Source organism: Microcebus murinus, chromosome 12 (assembly GCF_040939455.1).
Source record: "Microcebus murinus isolate Inina chromosome 12, M.murinus_Inina_mat1.0, whole genome shotgun sequence".
NCBI classification, from domain to species: Eukaryota; Metazoa; Chordata; class Mammalia; order Primates; family Cheirogaleidae; genus Microcebus; species Microcebus murinus.
In genome coordinates, this window is record NC_134115.1 from 456,981 (window position 1) to 480,180 (window position 23,200).

The window sequence follows — 23,200 nt, forward strand, 5'->3', positions numbered from 1 at the left end:
TGTGCTTGCCAACGCTTCCCCTGCAGGGACCCAGAGCTGGGAGGTTGCATCTCTCAGCCCTGGGTCGGGCAGAGCCCCAGCGGGCCATGCCCACAACCTCTCTCAGCACGGGTCCCCCAGAAGGCTCCTTTGGGACCAGGATTCTCTTGCGGGTGACTCTTTAAGGTCTGGCCCCTGGATGGAGGGGCACCAGGAGTAGAGGAGCAGGAAGGGGAAGGGGTGGCCGTGCGAGGGGACACTTTCAGGCCAAGTCCCAGCTTCAGCCTGATCCTCCTGGGAACCCCGGGGTGTACGTCACACCTCCTGGTTGTCCCGCTCTGAGACAAGGAGCCGGGCTTCGCATTCCCCCAGCAGCCAGTCGTGGGCTGAGGACACCTGGGGCGTTGGGAACTCCCTGGCTTCTCCTTGGCTTAACATCTGGAGCTGCTTGTGAATCGTGCCGCCACACACACCCGAGTGCAGGTGTCTTCTGCACAGACTGCGGGCCTCGCTCTTCTGAATGCCGCTAGCTCGCCACCCACCCACGGGTGAACCTGGTCAGGGTACTTTCTCTCGGGGGCAGACTCTGATCCTGGCGGGCTACCGGTGTCTCTGTTTGCTCGTTTCTTTCTTCCATTTCGGGAAAGGCTTCCTTACTGGGTGTGGAAATCTCCTATGCCTTTCCTCGCCTATTCTGTCAGCTTTAAAATTCTCTTTCAGTTGCCACCCTCACAGATGGATTAGGAAACTCTTTCCGGTGCACTCATTAGTGAAATGACCTCAATGAAGCTGGAATCCAATATCTAATCGCCGATTTTTAGCGAGTCCACACGCCAGGGGGGTCGGGGTCCAATGCAGCCCCGGCCAGGCCCAGGCCCCTTGGAATGGGCCACAGGAGGACACAGAGGAGGGTCCCGGCCCCCACGGTCGCGTTGCCGGCAGTTCTCCAAGGGCTTGGGCGTTTTCCAGAGGTAGGAGATGGAGGGGACTGATTTCTTCAGCGCCCCACTAACCACGCCACCCCACCCATGGGACACATCCCAAGAGAGAGAGAGAGACGCCCCATACACTCGCTCCCCTCCCCCATGCGCTGTGCCCCAGCCCGGGCCCGGGGGAATAGGCGGCAGCCCACCCACAGGGTGGGGGGCGCAGCTGAAAGGGGTTGTCGGGGAGGGCGGCCCCTGCCTGGGGTCAAAGGGCGGGCGACCCGCGCGTGCGCAATCGGCGGCGGCGGCGGGGGCGGCCACGAGCTGGGGGTGGGCCAGGCGAGGAGAGGAAGGGGGCTGGAAGGTCTCCACCTTGGCGAGTCCAGCCGTGGAGGCGCATCTTGTGTGAGTGTGAGTGAGTGAGTGTGAGTGTGAGTGTGTGTGTGTGTGTGTGTGTGTGTATAGAGAGACAGCCCCCCACCCCGGCCCGCCGCTCCCTGCCCGCCCCGCCCCGCCCCGCCTGTCACCCCCGTCCCTCGGAGCCCGCCGGACCCGCCCGCCCGGTGCGGGTCAGCGCCGGCGCGGGGCCTGGGGCGGGAGGAGGCGGCGGGGAAGCGCAGAGAGGCTCGGCTTCTTGAGCGGGGCAGGGGCGCCCTCCGCCGTCTAGGGCCACACCACCCTGAACGCGCCCGATCTCGTCTGGTCTCGGAAGCTAAGCAGGGTCGGGCCTGGTTAGTACTTGGATGGGAGACCGCCTGGGAATACCGGGTGCCGTAGGCTTCTTTTTTTTTTTTTTTTTTTTTGCCTCTTGTTCTGTCCCCTCTCTGGGAGCGAGGCGGCGGCCCGGGGCGGGGGTCACCCCCACCCTCAGCGCCCGCCGCGGTGCCTGGCGCCCCAGCCCGCACCGTGGGGCCTCCTCTTGTCCCAAGCCGCGACACCGCCGTCACGCGGCAGCATGCGTGGCTTCTGGACTGTCAGGTCTCAGACCAAAGGTCTGCTCCGTGGGAACCGACACGCTGGAGGAAACCTTGAGAGTCTGAGAGGGGAGGGAGTTCCAGAAGAAGGCCAGGATGTCATTTTGAGGGAGTATGTGACCAGAACTCGTCCCGTTGCTTTTGGGGTTCTATGGGCTACACGTAGGAATCTTTGGTGGTGGCACCTGATGTTGGGGGATCCGGAGTCACACCCAGACCTGCCCCACAGGCCTCCTTTTACTTTTCTCTTCGGATTCATTATGTTTAAAAAGTGTCTCTTATCTCTATGATTGCATTTTCTTTTCTCTCTCTTTTCAAGCAGATGATGGGAGTCCAAGTATTAAGGTGACATGTGTTGCCCGTGCCCCCCTCCCCCCTGTGTTCTTATTCATTAACCTCTGATGTTGTTCCAGCGTATTGTGGGGGTACCAATGTTAAGGTCGGGTACGTTGCCCTCTCCCAGCCTCCCCCCTCGGGTCAGAGCCTCAAGTGCGCCCATCCCCCAGTCGGTGCGCACCCACCCCATTCCTAATGGAGGTGTATGCCCATCCCCTCCCCCCACCCGCCCGACACCCACCCGATGAAGGTGATTCCTCTGTGTCCACTTGGGTGTCCGTCGGTTCGTACCCATTTGCTGGTGAGCGCGAGCACGTGGTGCTCGTGTGTCCATTCTTGGGCTACCTGGCTTACTGGAACGGGTTCCAGCTCTGGCCAGGAGAACCACGAGAGGTGCCCTCTCACCGCTGCTCCTCCTAGCTGAATAGCACTCCGTGGTGTCCACGCGCCACATTTCATTTACGCACTCGTGGGTCGATGGGCACTCGGGTCGCTTCCAGGTCTTTGCGATTGTGACTTGTGCCCTGACTCTAACCCTAACCCTTACCCAGCCCCGTCTCCTCCTCGGCCCCTGCCTGACTGACTCCTTCCCGCCCGGCCTGTCACCTGTCACCGTCCTCTGCCCCTGCCTGACACGCTCCTCCCCGCCCGGGCCGTCACCGTCCTCGGCCCCTGCCTGACGGGGCTCCTCCGTCGCCTGGGCCTTCCAAGGGCTTGGTGTGGACGCTGGTTCCAGGACGCCCTCCCAGGAACCCGGTAGCAGGGCGGCCGCAGCGTCTCGCGCCACCCAACCGTCCGCCGGCCGGCGGCCGTCGCTAAGTGGCCTGCGGGGGACGTGCCCCCACTGTGGGGCGGGCGCCCAGCCTGGTGTCTTCTCTGAGGCCCCGTGGCTGCTTTTCCCCCCCCCGCAAGGGGAGAGCCGCGGAGGTGGGGACCGCCTCCTCGTGGGGACGTACACCCAGCTCTCCACGTCGGATTCCGGGGCTCTCTGTCCTGCCAGAAGGCCCAGCTGGCCTGCGGGTCCTTAGAGTGGCAAAAACATCCGAAAACTGAGATTGAGGGTCCGGTGGTTGTCTGCACTTTTGTGCTGGGCACCCCAGGGAGGCCCGGGGGCTGGCTGGACAACGCGGTCTGCTGGGCGGGGGGGGGGTTTGGAGGAGCAACTGATGCCCTTTGCACTTTGGGTAGCAAGTGTCTGAGGTGTCTCTGAGCCCTGCGCCATGTCGGGGGTGGGGGTGGGAGGTCGGGGGGGGGGTGGAGGAGCAGGAGGAGGAGGAGGTGGGAAGGGCCGTGGCCTGCAGTCGTGTTCCCGGGGTGGCTTCTTCCACAGGCTGCTTGGCCTGGGCTCCCTGCACCTGGGCCTTTGGAGGACTGGCCCTGTGCTTGCCAACGCTTCCCCTGCAGGGACCCAGAGCTGGGAGGTTGCATCTCTCAGCCCTGGGTCGGGCAGAGCCCCAGCGGGCCATGCCCACAACCTCTCTCAGCACGGGTCCCCCAGAAGGCTCCTTTGGGACCAGGATTCTCTTGCGGGTGACTCTTTAAGGTCTGGCCCCTGGATGGAGGGGCACCAGGAGTAGAGGAGCAGGAAGGGGAAGGGGTGGCCGTGCGAGGGGACACTTTCAGGCCAAGTCCCAGCTTCAGCCTGATCCTCCTGGGAACCCCGGGGTGTACGTCACACCTCCTGGTTGTCCCGCTCTGAGACAAGGAGCCGGGCTTCGCATTCCCCCAGCAGCCAGTCGTGGGCTGAGGACACCTGGGGCGTTGGGAACTCCCTGGCTTCTCCTTGGCTTAACATCTGGAGCTGCTTGTGAATCGTGCCGCCACACACACCCGAGTGCAGGTGTCTTCTGCACAGACTGCGGGCCTCGCTCTTCTGAATGCCGCTAGCTCGCCACCCACCCACGGGTGAACCTGGTCAGGGTACTTTCTCTCGGGGGCAGACTCTGATCCTGGCGGGCTACCGGTGTCTCTGTTTGCTCGTTTCTTTCTTCCATTTCGGGAAAGGCTTCCTTACTGGGTGTGGAAATCTCCTATGCCTTTCCTCGCCTATTCTGTCAGCTTTAAAATTCTCTTTCAGTTGCCACCCTCACAGATGGATTAGGAAACTCTTTCCGGTGCACTCATTAGTGAAATGACCTCAATGAAGCTGGAATCCAATATCTAATCGCCGATTTTTAGCGAGTCCACACGCCAGGGGGGTCGGGGTCCAATGCAGCCCCGGCCAGGCCCAGGCCCCTTGGAATGGGCCACAGGAGGACACAGAGGAGGGTCCCGGCCCCCACGGTCGCGTTGCCGGCAGTTCTCCAAGGGCTTGGGCGTTTTCCAGAGGTAGGAGATGGAGGGGACTGATTTCTTCAGCGCCCCACTAACCACGCCACCCCACCCATGGGACACATCCCAAGAGAGAGAGAGAGACGCCCCATACACTCGCTCCCCTCCCCCATGCGCTGTGCCCCAGCCCGGGCCCGGGGGAATAGGCGGCAGCCCACCCACAGGGTGGGGGGCGCAGCTGAAAGGGGTTGTCGGGGAGGGCGGCCCCTGCCTGGGGTCAAAGGGCGGGCGACCCGCGCGTGCGCAATCGGCGGCGGCGGCGGGGGCGGCCACGAGCTGGGGGTGGGCCAGGCGAGGAGAGGAAGGGGGCTGGAAGGTCTCCACCTTGGCGAGTCCAGCCGTGGAGGCGCATCTTGTGTGAGTGTGAGTGAGTGAGTGTGAGTGTGAGTGTGTGTGTGTGTGTGTGTGTGTGTATAGAGAGACAGCCCCCCACCCCGGCCCGCCGCTCCCTGCCCGCCCCGCCCCGCCCCGCCTGTCACCCCCGTCCCTCGGAGCCCGCCGGACCCGCCCGCCCGGTGCGGGTCAGCGCCGGCGCGGGGCCTGGGGCGGGAGGAGGCGGCGGGGAAGCGCAGAGAGGCTCGGCTTCTTGAGCGGGGCAGGGGCGCCCTCCGCCGTCTAGGGCCACACCACCCTGAACGCGCCCGATCTCGTCTGGTCTCGGAAGCTAAGCAGGGTCGGGCCTGGTTAGTACTTGGATGGGAGACCGCCTGGGAATACCGGGTGCCGTAGGCTTCTTTTTTTTTTTTTTTTTTTTTGCCTCTTGTTCTGTCCCCTCTCTGGGAGCGAGGCGGCGGCCCGGGGCGGGGGTCACCCCCACCCTCAGCGCCCGCCGCGGTGCCTGGCGCCCCAGCCCGCACCGTGGGGCCTCCTCTTGTCCCAAGCCGCGACACCGCCGTCACGCGGCAGCATGCGTGGCTTCTGGACTGTCAGGTCTCAGACCAAAGGTCTGCTCCGTGGGAACCGACACGCTGGAGGAAACCTTGAGAGTCTGAGAGGGGAGGGAGTTCCAGAAGAAGGCCAGGATGTCATTTTGAGGGAGTATGTGACCAGAACTCGTCCCGTTGCTTTTGGGGTTCTATGGGCTACACGTAGGAATCTTTGGTGGTGGCACCTGATGTTGGGGGATCCGGAGTCACACCCAGACCTGCCCCACAGGCCTCCTTTTACTTTTCTCTTCGGATTCATTATGTTTAAAAAGTGTCTCTTATCTCTATGATTGCATTTTCTTTTCTCTCTCTTTTCAAGCAGATGATGGGAGTCCAAGTATTAAGGTGACATGTGTTGCCCGTGCCCCCCTCCCCCCTGTGTTCTTATTCATTAACCTCTGATGTTGTTCCAGCGTATTGTGGGGGTACCAATGTTAAGGTCGGGTACGTTGCCCTCTCCCAGCCTCCCCCCTCGGGTCAGAGCCTCAAGTGCGCCCATCCCCCAGTCGGTGCGCACCCACCCCATTCCTAATGGAGGTGTATGCCCATCCCCTCCCCCCACCCGCCCGACACCCACCCGATGAAGGTGATTCCTCTGTGTCCACTTGGGTGTCCGTCGGTTCGTACCCATTTGCTGGTGAGCGCGAGCACGTGGTGCTCGTGTGTCCATTCTTGGGCTACCTGGCTTACTGGAACGGGTTCCAGCTCTGGCCAGGAGAACCACGAGAGGTGCCCTCTCACCGCTGCTCCTCCTAGCTGAATAGCACTCCGTGGTGTCCACGCGCCACATTTCATTTACGCACTCGTGGGTCGATGGGCACTCGGGTCGCTTCCAGGTCTTTGCGATTGTGACTTGTGCCCTGACTCTAACCCTAACCCTTACCCAGCCCCGTCTCCTCCTCGGCCCCTGCCTGACTGACTCCTTCCCGCCCGGCCTGTCACCTGTCACCGTCCTCTGCCCCTGCCTGACACGCTCCTCCCCGCCCGGGCCGTCACCGTCCTCGGCCCCTGCCTGACGGGGCTCCTCCGTCGCCTGGGCCTTCCAAGGGCTTGGTGTGGACGCTGGTTCCAGGACGCCCTCCCAGGAACCCGGTAGCAGGGCGGCCGCAGCGTCTCGCGCCACCCAACCGTCCGCCGGCCGGCGGCCGTCGCTAAGTGGCCTGCGGGGGACGTGCCCCCACTGTGGGGCGGGCGCCCAGCCTGGTGTCTTCTCTGAGGCCCCGTGGCTGCTTTTCCCCCCCCCGCAAGGGGAGAGCCGCGGAGGTGGGGACCGCCTCCTCGTGGGGACGTACACCCAGCTCTCCACGTCGGATTCCGGGGCTCTCTGTCCTGCCAGAAGGCCCAGCTGGCCTGCGGGTCCTTAGAGTGGCAAAAACATCCGAAAACTGAGATTGAGGGTCCGGTGGTTGTCTGCACTTTTGTGCTGGGCACCCCAGGGAGGCCCGGGGGCTGGCTGGACAACGCGGTCTGCTGGGCGGGGGGGGGGTTTGGAGGAGCAACTGATGCCCTTTGCACTTTGGGTAGCAAGTGTCTGAGGTGTCTCTGAGCCCTGCGCCATGTCGGGGGTGGGGGTGGGAGGTCGGGGGGGGGGTGGAGGAGCAGGAGGAGGAGGAGGTGGGAAGGGCCGTGGCCTGCAGTCGTGTTCCCGGGGTGGCTTCTTCCACAGGCTGCTTGGCCTGGGCTCCCTGCACCTGGGCCTTTGGAGGACTGGCCCTGTGCTTGCCAACGCTTCCCCTGCAGGGACCCAGAGCTGGGAGGTTGCATCTCTCAGCCCTGGGTCGGGCAGAGCCCCAGCGGGCCATGCCCACAACCTCTCTCAGCACGGGTCCCCCAGAAGGCTCCTTTGGGACCAGGATTCTCTTGCGGGTGACTCTTTAAGGTCTGGCCCCTGGATGGAGGGGCACCAGGAGTAGAGGAGCAGGAAGGGGAAGGGGTGGCCGTGCGAGGGGACACTTTCAGGCCAAGTCCCAGCTTCAGCCTGATCCTCCTGGGAACCCCGGGGTGTACGTCACACCTCCTGGTTGTCCCGCTCTGAGACAAGGAGCCGGGCTTCGCATTCCCCCAGCAGCCAGTCGTGGGCTGAGGACACCTGGGGCGTTGGGAACTCCCTGGCTTCTCCTTGGCTTAACATCTGGAGCTGCTTGTGAATCGTGCCGCCACACACACCCGAGTGCAGGTGTCTTCTGCACAGACTGCGGGCCTCGCTCTTCTGAATGCCGCTAGCTCGCCACCCACCCACGGGTGAACCTGGTCAGGGTACTTTCTCTCGGGGGCAGACTCTGATCCTGGCGGGCTACCGGTGTCTCTGTTTGCTCGTTTCTTTCTTCCATTTCGGGAAAGGCTTCCTTACTGGGTGTGGAAATCTCCTATGCCTTTCCTCGCCTATTCTGTCAGCTTTAAAATTCTCTTTCAGTTGCCACCCTCACAGATGGATTAGGAAACTCTTTCCGGTGCACTCATTAGTGAAATGACCTCAATGAAGCTGGAATCCAATATCTAATCGCCGATTTTTAGCGAGTCCACACGCCAGGGGGGTCGGGGTCCAATGCAGCCCCGGCCAGGCCCAGGCCCCTTGGAATGGGCCACAGGAGGACACAGAGGAGGGTCCCGGCCCCCACGGTCGCGTTGCCGGCAGTTCTCCAAGGGCTTGGGCGTTTTCCAGAGGTAGGAGATGGAGGGGACTGATTTCTTCAGCGCCCCACTAACCACGCCACCCCACCCATGGGACACATCCCAAGAGAGAGAGAGAGACGCCCCATACACTCGCTCCCCTCCCCCATGCGCTGTGCCCCAGCCCGGGCCCGGGGGAATAGGCGGCAGCCCACCCACAGGGTGGGGGGCGCAGCTGAAAGGGGTTGTCGGGGAGGGCGGCCCCTGCCTGGGGTCAAAGGGCGGGCGACCCGCGCGTGCGCAATCGGCGGCGGCGGCGGGGGCGGCCACGAGCTGGGGGTGGGCCAGGCGAGGAGAGGAAGGGGGCTGGAAGGTCTCCACCTTGGCGAGTCCAGCCGTGGAGGCGCATCTTGTGTGAGTGTGAGTGAGTGAGTGTGAGTGTGAGTGTGTGTGTGTGTGTGTGTGTGTGTATAGAGAGACAGCCCCCCACCCCGGCCCGCCGCTCCCTGCCCGCCCCGCCCCGCCCCGCCTGTCACCCCCGTCCCTCGGAGCCCGCCGGACCCGCCCGCCCGGTGCGGGTCAGCGCCGGCGCGGGGCCTGGGGCGGGAGGAGGCGGCGGGGAAGCGCAGAGAGGCTCGGCTTCTTGAGCGGGGCAGGGGCGCCCTCCGCCGTCTAGGGCCACACCACCCTGAACGCGCCCGATCTCGTCTGGTCTCGGAAGCTAAGCAGGGTCGGGCCTGGTTAGTACTTGGATGGGAGACCGCCTGGGAATACCGGGTGCCGTAGGCTTCTTTTTTTTTTTTTTTTTTTTTGCCTCTTGTTCTGTCCCCTCTCTGGGAGCGAGGCGGCGGCCCGGGGCGGGGGTCACCCCCACCCTCAGCGCCCGCCGCGGTGCCTGGCGCCCCAGCCCGCACCGTGGGGCCTCCTCTTGTCCCAAGCCGCGACACCGCCGTCACGCGGCAGCATGCGTGGCTTCTGGACTGTCAGGTCTCAGACCAAAGGTCTGCTCCGTGGGAACCGACACGCTGGAGGAAACCTTGAGAGTCTGAGAGGGGAGGGAGTTCCAGAAGAAGGCCAGGATGTCATTTTGAGGGAGTATGTGACCAGAACTCGTCCCGTTGCTTTTGGGGTTCTATGGGCTACACGTAGGAATCTTTGGTGGTGGCACCTGATGTTGGGGGATCCGGAGTCACACCCAGACCTGCCCCACAGGCCTCCTTTTACTTTTCTCTTCGGATTCATTATGTTTAAAAAGTGTCTCTTATCTCTATGATTGCATTTTCTTTTCTCTCTCTTTTCAAGCAGATGATGGGAGTCCAAGTATTAAGGTGACATGTGTTGCCCGTGCCCCCCTCCCCCCTGTGTTCTTATTCATTAACCTCTGATGTTGTTCCAGCGTATTGTGGGGGTACCAATGTTAAGGTCGGGTACGTTGCCCTCTCCCAGCCTCCCCCCTCGGGTCAGAGCCTCAAGTGCGCCCATCCCCCAGTCGGTGCGCACCCACCCCATTCCTAATGGAGGTGTATGCCCATCCCCTCCCCCCACCCGCCCGACACCCACCCGATGAAGGTGATTCCTCTGTGTCCACTTGGGTGTCCGTCGGTTCGTACCCATTTGCTGGTGAGCGCGAGCACGTGGTGCTCGTGTGTCCATTCTTGGGCTACCTGGCTTACTGGAACGGGTTCCAGCTCTGGCCAGGAGAACCACGAGAGGTGCCCTCTCACCGCTGCTCCTCCTAGCTGAATAGCACTCCGTGGTGTCCACGCGCCACATTTCATTTACGCACTCGTGGGTCGATGGGCACTCGGGTCGCTTCCAGGTCTTTGCGATTGTGACTTGTGCCCTGACTCTAACCCTAACCCTTACCCAGCCCCGTCTCCTCCTCGGCCCCTGCCTGACTGACTCCTTCCCGCCCGGCCTGTCACCTGTCACCGTCCTCTGCCCCTGCCTGACACGCTCCTCCCCGCCCGGGCCGTCACCGTCCTCGGCCCCTGCCTGACGGGGCTCCTCCGTCGCCTGGGCCTTCCAAGGGCTTGGTGTGGACGCTGGTTCCAGGACGCCCTCCCAGGAACCCGGTAGCAGGGCGGCCGCAGCGTCTCGCGCCACCCAACCGTCCGCCGGCCGGCGGCCGTCGCTAAGTGGCCTGCGGGGGACGTGCCCCCACTGTGGGGCGGGCGCCCAGCCTGGTGTCTTCTCTGAGGCCCCGTGGCTGCTTTTCCCCCCCCCGCAAGGGGAGAGCCGCGGAGGTGGGGACCGCCTCCTCGTGGGGACGTACACCCAGCTCTCCACGTCGGATTCCGGGGCTCTCTGTCCTGCCAGAAGGCCCAGCTGGCCTGCGGGTCCTTAGAGTGGCAAAAACATCCGAAAACTGAGATTGAGGGTCCGGTGGTTGTCTGCACTTTTGTGCTGGGCACCCCAGGGAGGCCCGGGGGCTGGCTGGACAACGCGGTCTGCTGGGCGGGGGGGGGGTTTGGAGGAGCAACTGATGCCCTTTGCACTTTGGGTAGCAAGTGTCTGAGGTGTCTCTGAGCCCTGCGCCATGTCGGGGGTGGGGGTGGGAGGTCGGGGGGGGGGTGGAGGAGCAGGAGGAGGAGGAGGTGGGAAGGGCCGTGGCCTGCAGTCGTGTTCCCGGGGTGGCTTCTTCCACAGGCTGCTTGGCCTGGGCTCCCTGCACCTGGGCCTTTGGAGGACTGGCCCTGTGCTTGCCAACGCTTCCCCTGCAGGGACCCAGAGCTGGGAGGTTGCATCTCTCAGCCCTGGGTCGGGCAGAGCCCCAGCGGGCCATGCCCACAACCTCTCTCAGCACGGGTCCCCCAGAAGGCTCCTTTGGGACCAGGATTCTCTTGCGGGTGACTCTTTAAGGTCTGGCCCCTGGATGGAGGGGCACCAGGAGTAGAGGAGCAGGAAGGGGAAGGGGTGGCCGTGCGAGGGGACACTTTCAGGCCAAGTCCCAGCTTCAGCCTGATCCTCCTGGGAACCCCGGGGTGTACGTCACACCTCCTGGTTGTCCCGCTCTGAGACAAGGAGCCGGGCTTCGCATTCCCCCAGCAGCCAGTCGTGGGCTGAGGACACCTGGGGCGTTGGGAACTCCCTGGCTTCTCCTTGGCTTAACATCTGGAGCTGCTTGTGAATCGTGCCGCCACACACACCCGAGTGCAGGTGTCTTCTGCACAGACTGCGGGCCTCGCTCTTCTGAATGCCGCTAGCTCGCCACCCACCCACGGGTGAACCTGGTCAGGGTACTTTCTCTCGGGGGCAGACTCTGATCCTGGCGGGCTACCGGTGTCTCTGTTTGCTCGTTTCTTTCTTCCATTTCGGGAAAGGCTTCCTTACTGGGTGTGGAAATCTCCTATGCCTTTCCTCGCCTATTCTGTCAGCTTTAAAATTCTCTTTCAGTTGCCACCCTCACAGATGGATTAGGAAACTCTTTCCGGTGCACTCATTAGTGAAATGACCTCAATGAAGCTGGAATCCAATATCTAATCGCCGATTTTTAGCGAGTCCACACGCCAGGGGGGTCGGGGTCCAATGCAGCCCCGGCCAGGCCCAGGCCCCTTGGAATGGGCCACAGGAGGACACAGAGGAGGGTCCCGGCCCCCACGGTCGCGTTGCCGGCAGTTCTCCAAGGGCTTGGGCGTTTTCCAGAGGTAGGAGATGGAGGGGACTGATTTCTTCAGCGCCCCACTAACCACGCCACCCCACCCATGGGACACATCCCAAGAGAGAGAGAGAGACGCCCCATACACTCGCTCCCCTCCCCCATGCGCTGTGCCCCAGCCCGGGCCCGGGGGAATAGGCGGCAGCCCACCCACAGGGTGGGGGGCGCAGCTGAAAGGGGTTGTCGGGGAGGGCGGCCCCTGCCTGGGGTCAAAGGGCGGGCGACCCGCGCGTGCGCAATCGGCGGCGGCGGCGGGGGCGGCCACGAGCTGGGGGTGGGCCAGGCGAGGAGAGGAAGGGGGCTGGAAGGTCTCCACCTTGGCGAGTCCAGCCGTGGAGGCGCATCTTGTGTGAGTGTGAGTGAGTGAGTGTGAGTGTGAGTGTGTGTGTGTGTGTGTGTGTGTGTATAGAGAGACAGCCCCCCACCCCGGCCCGCCGCTCCCTGCCCGCCCCGCCCCGCCCCGCCTGTCACCCCCGTCCCTCGGAGCCCGCCGGACCCGGCCGGTGAACTCAACAGGCCCGCCCGGTGCGGGTCAGCGCCGGCGCGGGGCCTGGGGCGGGAGGAGGCGGCGGGGAAGCGCAGAGAGGCTCGGCTTCTTGAGCGGGGCAGGGGCGCCCTCCGCCGTCTAGGGCCACACCACCCTGAACGCGCCCGATCTCGTCTGGTCTCGGAAGCTAAGCAGGGTCGGGCCTGGTTAGTACTTGGATGGGAGACCGCCCGGGAATACCGGGTGCGGTAGGCTTCTTTTTTTTTTTTTTTTTTTTTTGCCTCTTGTTCTGTCCCCTCTCTGGGAGCGAGGCGGCGGCCCGGGGCGGGGGTCACCCCCACCCTCAGCGCCCGCCGCGGTGCCTGGCGCCCCAGCCCGCACCGTGGGGCCTCCTCTTGTCCCAAGCCGCGACACCGCCGTCACGCGGCAGCATGCGTGGCTTCTGGACTGTCAGGTCTCAGACCAAAGGTCTGCTCCGTGGGAACCGACACGCTGGAGGAAACCTTGAGAGTCTGAGAGGGGAGGGAGTTCCAGAAGAAGGCCAGGATGTCATTTTGAGGGAGTATGTGACCAGAACTCGTCCCGTTGCTTTTGGGGTTCTATGGGCTACACGTAGGAATCTTTGGTGGTGGCACCTGATGTTGGGGGATCCGGAGTCACACCCAGACCTGCCCCACAGGCCTCCTTTTACTTTTCTCTTCGGATTCATTATGTTTAAAAAGTGTCTCTTATCTCTATGATTGCATTTTCTTTTCTCTCTCTTTTCAAGCAGATGATGGGAGTCCAAGTATTAAGGTGACATGTGTTGCCCGTGCCCCCCTCCCCCCTGTGTTCTTATTCATTAACCTCTGATGTTGTTCCAGCGTATTGTGGGGGTACCAATGTTAAGGTCGGGTACGTTGCCCTCTCCCAGCCTCCCCCCTCGGGTCAGAGCCTCAAGTGCGCCCATCCCCCAGTCGGTGCGCACCCACCCCATTCCTAATGGAGGTGTATGCCCATCCCCTCCCCCCACCCGCCCGACACCCACCCGATGAAGGTGATTCCTCTGTGTCCACTTGGGTGTCCGTCGGTTCGTACCCATTTGCTGGTGAGCGCGAGCACGTGGTGCTCGTGTGTCCATTCTTGGGCTACCTGGCTTACTGGAACGGGTTCCAGCTCTGGCCAGGAGAACCACGAGAGGTGCCCTCTCACCGCTGCTCCTCCTAGCTGAATAGCACTCCGTGGTGTCCACGCGCCACATTTCATTTACGCACTCGTGGGTCGATGGGCACTCGGGTCGCTTCCAGGTCTTTGCGATTGTGACTTGTGCCCTGACTCTAACCCTAACCCTTACCCAGCCCCGTCTCCTCCTCGGCCCCTGCCTGACTGACTCCTTCCCGCCCGGCCTGTCACCTGTCACCGTCCTCTGCCCCTGCCTGACACGCTCCTCCCCGCCCGGGCCGTCACCGTCCTCGGCCCCTGCCTGACGGGGCTCCTCCGTCGCCTGGGCCTTCCAAGGGCTTGGTGTGGACGCTGGTTCCAGGACGCCCTCCCAGGAACCCGGTAGCAGGGCGGCCGCAGCGTCTCGCGCCACCCAACCGTCCGCCGGCCGGCGGCCGTCGCTAAGTGGCCTGCGGGGGACGTGCCCCCACTGTGGGGCGGGCGCCCAGCCTGGTGTCTTCTCTGAGGCCCCGTGGCTGCTTTTCCCCCCCCCGCAAGGGGAGAGCCGCGGAGGTGGGGACCGCCTCCTCGTGGGGACGTACACCCAGCTCTCCACGTCGGATTCCGGGGCTCTCTGTCCTGCCAGAAGGCCCAGCTGGCCTGCGGGTCCTTAGAGTGGCAAAAACATCCGAAAACTGAGATTGAGGGTCCGGTGGTTGTCTGCACTTTTGTGCTGGGCACCCCAGGGAGGCCCGGGGGCTGGCTGGACAACGCGGTCTGCTGGGCGGGGGGGGGGTTTGGAGGAGCAACTGATGCCCTTTGCACTTTGGGTAGCAAGTGTCTGAGGTGTCTCTGAGCCCTGCGCCATGTCGGGGGTGGGGGTGGGAGGTCGGGGGGGGGGTGGAGGAGCAGGAGGAGGAGGAGGTGGGAAGGGCCGTGGCCTGCAGTCGTGTTCCCGGGGTGGCTTCTTCCACAGGCTGCTTGGCCTGGGCTCCCTGCACCTGGGCCTTTGGAGGACTGGCCCTGTGCTTGCCAACGCTTCCCCTGCAGGGACCCAGAGCTGGGAGGTTGCATCTCTCAGCCCTGGGTCGGGCAGAGCCCCAGCGGGCCATGCCCACAACCTCTCTCAGCACGGGTCCCCCAGAAGGCTCCTTTGGGACCAGGATTCTCTTGCGGGTGACTCTTTAAGGTCTGGCCCCTGGATGGAGGGGCACCAGGAGTAGAGGAGCAGGAAGGGGAAGGGGTGGCCGTGCGAGGGGACACTTTCAGGCCAAGTCCCAGCTTCAGCCTGATCCTCCTGGGAACCCCGGGGTGTACGTCACACCTCCTGGTTGTCCCGCTCTGAGACAAGGAGCCGGGCTTCGCATTCCCCCAGCAGCCAGTCGTGGGCTGAGGACACCTGGGGCGTTGGGAACTCCCTGGCTTCTCCTTGGCTTAACATCTGGAGCTGCTTGTGAATCGTGCCGCCACACACACCCGAGTGCAGGTGTCTTCTGCACAGACTGCGGGCCTCGCTCTTCTGAATGCCGCTAGCTCGCCACCCACCCACGGGTGAACCTGGTCAGGGTACTTTCTCTCGGGGGCAGACTCTGATCCTGGCGGGCTACCGGTGTCTCTGTTTGCTCGTTTCTTTCTTCCATTTCGGGAAAGGCTTCCTTACTGGGTGTGGAAATCTCCTATGCCTTTCCTCGCCTATTCTGTCAGCTTTAAAATTCTCTTTCAGTTGCCACCCTCACAGATGGATTAGGAAACTCTTTCCGGTGCACTCATTAGTGAAATGACCTCAATGAAGCTGGAATCCAATATCTAATCGCCGATTTTTAGCGAGTCCACACGCCAGGGGGGTCGGGGTCCAATGCAGCCCCGGCCAGGCCCAGGCCCCTTGGAATGGGCCACAGGAGGACACAGAGGAGGGTCCCGGCCCCCACGGTCGCGTTGCCGGCAGTTCTCCAAGGGCTTGGGCGTTTTCCAGAGGTAGGAGATGGAGGGGACTGATTTCTTCAGCGCCCCACTAACCACGCCACCCCACCCATGGGACACATCCCAAGAGAGAGAGAGAGACGCCCCATACACTCGCTCCCCTCCCCCATGCGCTGTGCCCCAGCCCGGGCCCGGGGGAATAGGCGGCAGCCCACCCACAGGGTGGGGGGCGCAGCTGAAAGGGGTTGTCGGGGAGGGCGGCCCCTGCCTGGGGTCAAAGGGCGGGCGACCCGCGCGTGCGCAATCGGCGGCGGCGGCGGGGGCGGCCACGAGCTGGGGGTGGGCCAGGCGAGGAGAGGAAGGGGGCTGGAAGGTCTCCACCTTGGCGAGTCCAGCCGTGGAGGCGCATCTTGTGTGAGTGTGAGTGAGTGAGTGTGAGTGTGAGTGTGTGTGTGTGTGTGTGTGTGTGTATAGAGAGACAGCCCCCCACCCCGGCCCGCCGCTCCCTGCCCGCCCCGCCCCGCCCCGCCTGTCACCCCCGTCCCTCGGAGCCCGCCGGACCCGCCCGCCCGGTGCGGGTCAGCGCCGGCGCGGGGCCTGGGGCGGGAGGAGGCGGCGGGGAAGCGCAGAGAGGCTCGGCTTCTTGAGCGGGGCAGGGGCGCCCTCCGCCGTCTAGGGCCACACCACCCTGAACGCGCCCGATCTCGTCTGGTCTCGGAAGCTAAGCAGGGTCGGGCCTGGTTAGTACTTGGATGGGAGACCGCCTGGGAATACCGGGTGCCGTAGGCTTCTTTTTTTTTTTTTTTTTTTTTGCCTCTTGTTCTGTCCCCTCTCTGGGAGCGAGGCGGCGGCCCGGGGCGGGGGTCACCCCCACCCTCAGCGCCCGCCGCGGTGCCTGGCGCCCCAGCCCGCACCGTGGGGCCTCCTCTTGTCCCAAGCCGCGACACCGCCGTCACGCGGCAGCATGCGTGGCTTCTGGACTGTCAGGTCTCAGACCAAAGGTCTGCTCCGTGGGAACCGACACGCTGGAGGAAACCTTGAGAGTCTGAGAGGGGAGGGAGTTCCAGAAGAAGGCCAGGATGTCATTTTGAGGGAGTATGTGACCAGAACTCGTCCCGTTGCTTTTGGGGTTCTATGGGCTACACGTAGGAATCTTTGGTGGTGGCACCTGATGTTGGGGGATCCGGAGTCACACCCAGACCTGCCCCACAGGCCTCCTTTTACTTTTCTCTTCGGATTCATTATGTTTAAAAAGTGTCTCTTATCTCTATGATTGCATTTTCTTTTCTCTCTCTTTTCAAGCAGATGATGGGAGTCCAAGTATTAAGGTGACATGTGTTGCCCGTGCCCCCCTCCCCCCTGTGTTCTTATTCATTAACCTCTGATGTTGTTCCAGCGTATTGTGGGGGTACCAATGTTAAGGTCGGGTACGTTGCCCTCTCCCAGCCTCCCCCCTCGGGTCAGAGCCTCAAGTGCGCCCATCCCCCAGTCGGTGCGCACCCACCCCATTCCTAATGGAGGTGTATGCCCATCCCCTCCCCCCACCCGCCCGACACCCACCCGATGAAGGTGATTCCTCTGTGTCCACTTGGGTGTCCGTCGGTTCGTACCCATTTGCTGGTGAGCGCGAGCACGTGGTGCTCGTGTGTCCATTCTTGGGCTACCTGGCTTACTGGAACGGGTTCCAGCTCTGGCCAGGAGAACCACGAGAGGTGCCCTCTCACCGCTGCTCCTCCTAGCTGAATAGCACTCCGTGGTGTCCACGCGCCACATTTCATTTACGCACTCGTGGGTCGATGGGCACTCGGGTCGCTTCCAGGTCTTTGCGATTGTGACTTGTGCCCTGACTCTAACCCTAACCCTTACCCAGCCCCGTCTCCTCCTCGGCCCCTGCCTGACTGACTCCTTCCCGCCCGGCCTGTCACCTGTCACCGTCCTCTGCCCCTGCCTGACACGCTCCTCCCCGCCCGGGCCGTCACCGTCCTCGGCCCCTGCCTGACGGGGCTCCTCCGTTGCCTGGGCCTTCCAAGGGCTTGGTGTGGACGCTGGTTCCAGGACGCCCTCCCAGGAACCCGGTAGCAGGGCGGCCGCAGCGTCTCGCGCCACCCAACCGTCCGCCGGCCGGCGGCCGTCGCTAAGTGGCCTGCGGGGGACGTGCCCCCACTGTGGGGCGGGCGCCCAGCCTGGTGTCTTCTCTGAGGCCCCGTGGCTGCTTTTCCCCCCCCCGCAAGGGGAGAGCCGCGGAGGTGGGGACCGCCTCCTCGTGGGGACGTACACCCAGCTCTCCACGTCGGATTCCGGGGCTCTCTGTCCTGCCAGAAGGCCCAGCTGGCCTGCGGGTCCTTAGAGTGGCAAAAACATCCGAAAACTGAGATTGAGGGTCCGGTGGTTGTCTGCACTTTTGTGCTGGGCACCCCAGGGAGGCCCGGGGGCTGGCTGGACAACGCGGTCTGCTGGGCGGGGGGGGGGGGTTTGGAGGAGCAACTGATGCCCTTTGCACTTTGGGTAGCAAGTGTCTGAGGTGTCTCTGAGCCCTGCGCCATGTCGGGGGTGGGGGTGGGAGGTCGGGGGGGGGGGTGGAGGAGCAGGAGGAGGAGGAGGAGGAGGAGGTGGGAAGGGCCGTGGCCTGCAGTCGTGTTCCCGGGGTGGCTTCTTCCACAGGCTGCTTGGCCTGGGCTCCCTGCACCTGGGCCTTTGGAGGACTGGCCCTGTGCTTGCCAACGCTTCCCCTGCAGGGACCCAGAGCTGGGAGGTTGCATCTCTCAGCCCTGGGTCGGGCAGAGCCCCAGCGGGCCATGCCCACAACCTCTCTCAGCACGGGTCCCCCAGAAGGCTCCTTTGGGACCAGGATTCTCTTGCGGGTGACTCTTTAAGGTCTGGCCCCTGGATGGAGGGGCACCAGGAGTAGAGGAGCAGGAAGGGGAAGGGGGTGGCCGTGCGAGGGGACACTTTGAGGCCAAGTCCCAGCTTCAGCCTGATCCTCCTGGGAACCCCGGGGTGTACGTCACACCTCCTGGTTGTCCCGCTCTGAGACAAGGAGCCGGGCTTCGCATTCCCCCAGCAGCCAGTCGTGGGCTGAGGACACCTGGGGCGTTGGGAACTCCCTGGCTTCTCCTTGGCTTAACATCTGGAGCTGCTTGTGAATCGTGCCGCCACACACACCCGAGTGCAGGTGTCTTCTGCACAGACTGCGGGCCTCGCTCTTCTGAATGCCGCTAGCTCGCCACCCACCCACGGGTGAACCTGGTCAGGGTACTTTCTCTCGGGGGCAGACTCTGATCCTGGCGGGCTACCGGTGTCTCTGTTTGCTCGTTTCTTTCTTCCATTTCGGGAAAGGCTTCCTTACTGGGTGTGGAAATCTCCTATGCCTTTCCTCGCCTATTCTGTCAGCTTTAAAATTCTCTTTCAGTTGCCACCCTCACAGATGGATTAGGAAACTCTTTCCGGTGCACTCATTAGTGAAATGACCTCAATGAAGCTGGAATCCAATATCTAATCGCCGATTTTTAGCGAGTCCACACGCCAGGGTGGTCGGGGTCCAATGCAGCCCCGGCCAGGCCCAGGCCCCTTGGACTGGGCCACAGGAGGACACAGAGGAGGGTCCCGGCCCCCACGGTCGCGTTGCCGGCAGTTCTCCAAGGGCTTGGGCGTTTTCCAGAGGTAGGAGATGGAGGGTACTGATTTCTTCAGCGCCCCACTAACCACGCCACCCCACCCATGGGACACATCCCAAGAGAGAGAGAGAGACGCCCCATACACTCGCTCCCCTCCCCCATGCGCTGTGCCCCAGCCCGGGCCCGGGGGAATAGGCGGCAGCCCACCCACAGGGTGGGGGGCGCAGCTGAAAGGGGTTGTCGGGGAGGGCGGCCCCTGCCTGGGGTCAAAGGGCGGGCGACCCGCGCGTGCGCAATCGGCGGCGGCGGCGGGGGCGGCCACGAGCTGGGGGTGGGCCAGGCGAGGAGAGGAAGGGGGCTGGAAGGTCTCCACCTTGGCGAGTCCAGCCGTGGAGGCGCATCTTGTGTGAGTGTGAGTGAGTGAGTGTGAGTGTGAGTGTGTGTGTGTGTGTGTGTGTATAGAGAGACAGCCCCCCACCCCGGCCCGCCGCTCCCTGCCCGCCCCGCCCCGCCCCGCCTGTCACCCCCGTCCCTCGGAGCCCGCCGGACCCGGCCGGTGAACTCAACAGGCCCGCCCGGTGCGGGTCAGCGCCGGCGCGGGGCCTGGGGCGGGAGGAGGCGGCGGGGAAGCGCAGAGAGGCTCGGCTTCTTGAGCGGGGCAGGGGCGCCCTCCGCCGTCTAGGGCCACACCACCCTGAACGCGCCCGATCTCGTCTGGTCTCGGAAGCTAAGCAGGGTCGGGCCTGGTTAGTACTTGGATGGGAGACCGCCTGGGAATACCGGGTGCCTTAGGCTTCTTTTTTTTTTTTTTTTTTTTTTGCCTCTTGTTCTGTCCCCTCTCTGGGAGCGAGGCGGCGGCCCGGGGCGGGGGTCACCCCCACCCTCAGCGCCCGCCGCGGTGCCTGGCGCCCCAGCCCGCACCGTGGGGCCTCCTCTTGTCCCAAGCCGCGACACCGCCGTCACGCGGCAGCATGCGTGGCTTCTGGACTGTCAGGTCTCAGACCAAAGGTCTGCTCCGTGGGAACCGACACGCTGGAGGAAACCTTGAGAGTCTGAGAGGGGAGGGAGTTCCAGAAGAAGGCCAGGATGTCATTTTGAGGGAGTATGTGACCAGAACTCGTCCCGTTGCTTTTGGGGTTCTATGGGCTACACGTAGGAATCTTTGGTGGTGGCACCTGATGTTGGGGGATCCGGAGTCACACCCAGACCTGCCCCACAGGCCTCCTTTTACTTTTCTCTTCGGATTCATTATGTTTAAAAAGTGTCTCTTATCTCTATGATTGCATTTTCTTTTCTCTCTCTTTTCAAGCAGATGATGGGAGTCCAAGTATTAAGGTGACATGTGTTGCCCGTGCCCCCCTCCCCCCTGTGTTCTTATTCATTAACCTCTGATGTTGTTCCAGCGTATTGTGGGGGTACCAATGTTAAGGTCGGGTACGTTGCCCTCTCCCAGCCTCCCCCCTCGGGTCAGAGCCTCAAGTGCGCCCATCCCCCAGTCGGTGCGCACCCACCCCATTCCTAATGGAGGTGTATGCCCATCCCCTCCCCCCACCCGCCCGACACCCACCCGATGAAGGTGATTCCTCTGTGTCCACTTGGGTGTCCGTCGGTTCGTACCCATTTGCTGGTGAGCGCGAGCACGTGGTGCTCGTGTGTCCATTCTTGGGCTACCTGGCTTACTGGAACGGGTTCCAGCTCTGGCCAGGAGAACCACGAGAGGTGCCCTCTCACCGCTGCTCCTCCTAGCTGAATAGCACTCCGTGGTGTCCACGCGCCACATTTCATTTACGCACTCGTGGGTCGATGGGCACTCGGGTCGCTTCCAGGTCTTTGCGATTGTGACTTGTGCCCTGACTCTAACCCTAACCCTTACCCAGCCCCGTCTCCTCCTCGGCCCCTGCCTGACTGACTCCTTCCCGCCCGGCCTGTCACCTGTCACCGTCCTCTGCCCCTGCCTGACACGCTCCTCCCCGCCCGGGCCGTCACCGTCCTCGGCCCCTGCCTGACGGGGCTCCTCCGTCGCCTGGGCCTTCCAAGGGCTTGGTGTGGACGCTGGTTCCAGGACGCCCTCCCAGGAACCCGGTAGCAGGGCGGCCGCAGCGTCTCGCGCCACCCAACCGTCCGCCGGCCGGCGGCCGTCGCTAAGTGGCCTGCGGGGGACGTGCCCCCACTGTGGGGCGGGCGCCCAGCCTGGTGTCTTCTCTGAGGCCCCGTGGCTGCTTTTCCCCCCCCCGCAAGGGGAGAGCCGCGGAGGTGGGGACCGCCTCCTCGTGGGGACGTACACCCAGCTCTCCACGTCGGATTCCGGGGCTCTCTGTCCTGCCAGAAGGCCCAGCTGGCCTGCGGGTCCTTAGAGTGGCAAAAACATCCGAAAACTGAGATTGAGGGTCCGGTGGTTGTCTGCACTTTTGTGCTGGGCACCCCAGGGAGGCCCGGGGGCTGGCTGGACAACGCGGTCTGCTGGGCGGGGGGGGGGGTTTGGAGGAGCAACTGATGCCCTTTGCACTTTGGGTAGCAAGTGTCTGAGGTGTCTCTGAGCCCTGCGCCATGTCGGGGGTGGGGGTGGGAGGTCGGGGGGGGGGTGGAGGAGCAGGAGGAGGAGGAGGAGGAGGAGGTGGGAAGGGCCGTGGCCTGCAGTCGTGTTCCAGGGGTGGCTTCTTCCACAGGCTGCTTGGCCTGGGCTCCCTGCACCTGGGCCTTTGGAGGACTGGCCCTGTGCTTGCCAACGCTTCCCCTGCAGGGACCCAGAGCTGGGAGGTTGCATCTCTCAGCCCTGGGTCGGGCAGAGCCCCAGCGGGCCATGCCCACAACCTCTCTCAGCACGGGTCCCCCAGAAGGCTCCTTTGGGACCAGGATTCTCTTGCGGGTGACTCTTTAAGGTCTGGCCCCTGGATGGAGGGGCACCAGGAGTAGAGGAGCAGGAAGGGGAAGGGGGTGGCCGTGCGAGGGGACACTTTGAGGCCAAGTCCCAGCTTCAGCCTGATCCTCCTGGGAACCCCGGGGTGTACGTCACACCTCCTGGTTGTCCCGCTCTGAGACAAGGAGCCGGGCTTCGCATTCCCCCAGCAGCCAGTCGTGGGCTGAGGACACCTGGGGCGTTGGGAACTCCCTGGCTTCTCCTTGGCTTAACATCTGGAGCTGCTTGTGAATCGTGCCGCCACACACACCCGAGTGCAGGTGTCTTCTGCACAGACTGCGGGCCTCGCTCTTCTGAATGCCGCTAGCTCGCCACCCACCCACGGGTGAACCTGGTCAGGGTACTTTCTCTCGGGGGCAGACTCTGATCCTGGCGGGCTACCGGTGTCTCTGTTTGCTCGTTTCTTTCTTCCATTTCGGGAAAGGCTTCCTTACTGGGTGTGGAAATCTCCTATGCCTTTCCTCGCCTATTCTGTCAGCTTTAAAATTCTCTTTCAGTTGCCACCCTCACAGATGGATTAGGAAACTCTTTCCGGTGCACTCATTAGTGAAATGACCTCAATGAAGCTGGAATCCAATATCTAATCGCCGATTTTTAGCGAGTCCACACGCCAGGGTGGTCGGGGTCCAATGCAGCCCCGGCCAGGCCCAGGCCCCTTGGACTGGGCCACAGGAGGACACAGAGGAGGGTCCCGGCCCCCACGGTCGCGTTGCCGGCAGTTCTCCAAGGGCTTGGGCGTTTTCCAGAGGTAGGAGATGGAGGGGACTGATTTCTTCAGCGCCCCACTAACCACGCCACCCCACCCATGGGACACATCCCAAGAGAGAGAGAGAGACGCCCCATACACTCGCTCCCCTCCCCCATGCGCTGTGCCCCAGCCCGGGCCCGGGGGAATAGGCGGCAGCCCACCCACAGGGTGGGGGGCGCAGCTGAAAGGGGTTGTCGGGGAGGGCGGCCCCTGCCTGGGGTCAAAGGGCGGGCGACCCGCGCGTGCGCAATCGGCGGCGGCGGCGGGGGCGGCCACGAGCTGGGGGTGGGCCAGGCGAGGAGAGGAAGGGGGCTGGAAGGTCTCCACCTTGGCGAGTCCAGCCGTGGAGGCGCATCTTGTGTGAGTGTGAGTGAGTGAGTGTGAGTGTGAGTGTGTGTGTGTGTGTGTGTGTGTGTATAGAGAGACAGCCCCCCACCCCGGCCCGCCGCTCCCTGCCCGCCCCGCCCCGCCCCGCCTGTCACCCCCGTCCCTCGGAGCCCGCCGGACCCGGCCGGTGAACTCAACAGGCCCGCCCGGTGCGGGTCAGCGCCGGCGCGGGGCCTGGGGCGGGAGGAGGCGGCGGGGAAGCGCAGAGAGGCTCGGCTTCTTGAGCGGGGCAGGGGCGCCCTCCGCC

The 23,200-nt window shown here is 63.8% G+C and overlaps 6 non-coding genes across 6 annotated transcripts; all 6 read left to right on the forward strand.

Moving 5' to 3' along the window:
• Window positions 1-1,566: 1,566 nt before the first annotated feature.
• Window positions 1,567-1,685, forward strand: LOC142874592 (5S ribosomal RNA). Its single transcript, XR_012922269.1, has one exon. It is a non-coding gene; the product is annotated as a 5S ribosomal RNA (ribosomal RNA).
• Window positions 1,686-5,159: 3,474 nt separating this feature from the next.
• Window positions 5,160-5,278, forward strand: LOC142874593 (5S ribosomal RNA). Its single transcript, XR_012922270.1, has one exon. It is a non-coding gene; the product is annotated as a 5S ribosomal RNA (ribosomal RNA).
• Window positions 5,279-8,752: 3,474 nt separating this feature from the next.
• Window positions 8,753-8,871, forward strand: LOC142874595 (5S ribosomal RNA). Its single transcript, XR_012922272.1, has one exon. It is a non-coding gene; the product is annotated as a 5S ribosomal RNA (ribosomal RNA).
• A 3,492-nt stretch (window positions 8,872-12,363) lies between these two features.
• On the forward strand, window positions 12,364-12,482 carry LOC142874429 (5S ribosomal RNA). Its single transcript, XR_012922246.1, has one exon. It is a non-coding gene; the product is annotated as a 5S ribosomal RNA (ribosomal RNA).
• Window positions 12,483-15,957: 3,475 nt separating this feature from the next.
• On the forward strand, window positions 15,958-16,076 carry LOC142874596 (5S ribosomal RNA). The gene has a single exon (XR_012922273.1). It is a non-coding gene; the product is annotated as a 5S ribosomal RNA (ribosomal RNA).
• A 3,501-nt stretch (window positions 16,077-19,577) lies between these two features.
• On the forward strand, window positions 19,578-19,696 carry LOC142874411 (5S ribosomal RNA). Its single transcript, XR_012922228.1, has one exon. It is a non-coding gene; the product is annotated as a 5S ribosomal RNA (ribosomal RNA).
• Window positions 19,697-23,200: the final 3,504 nt, after the last annotated feature.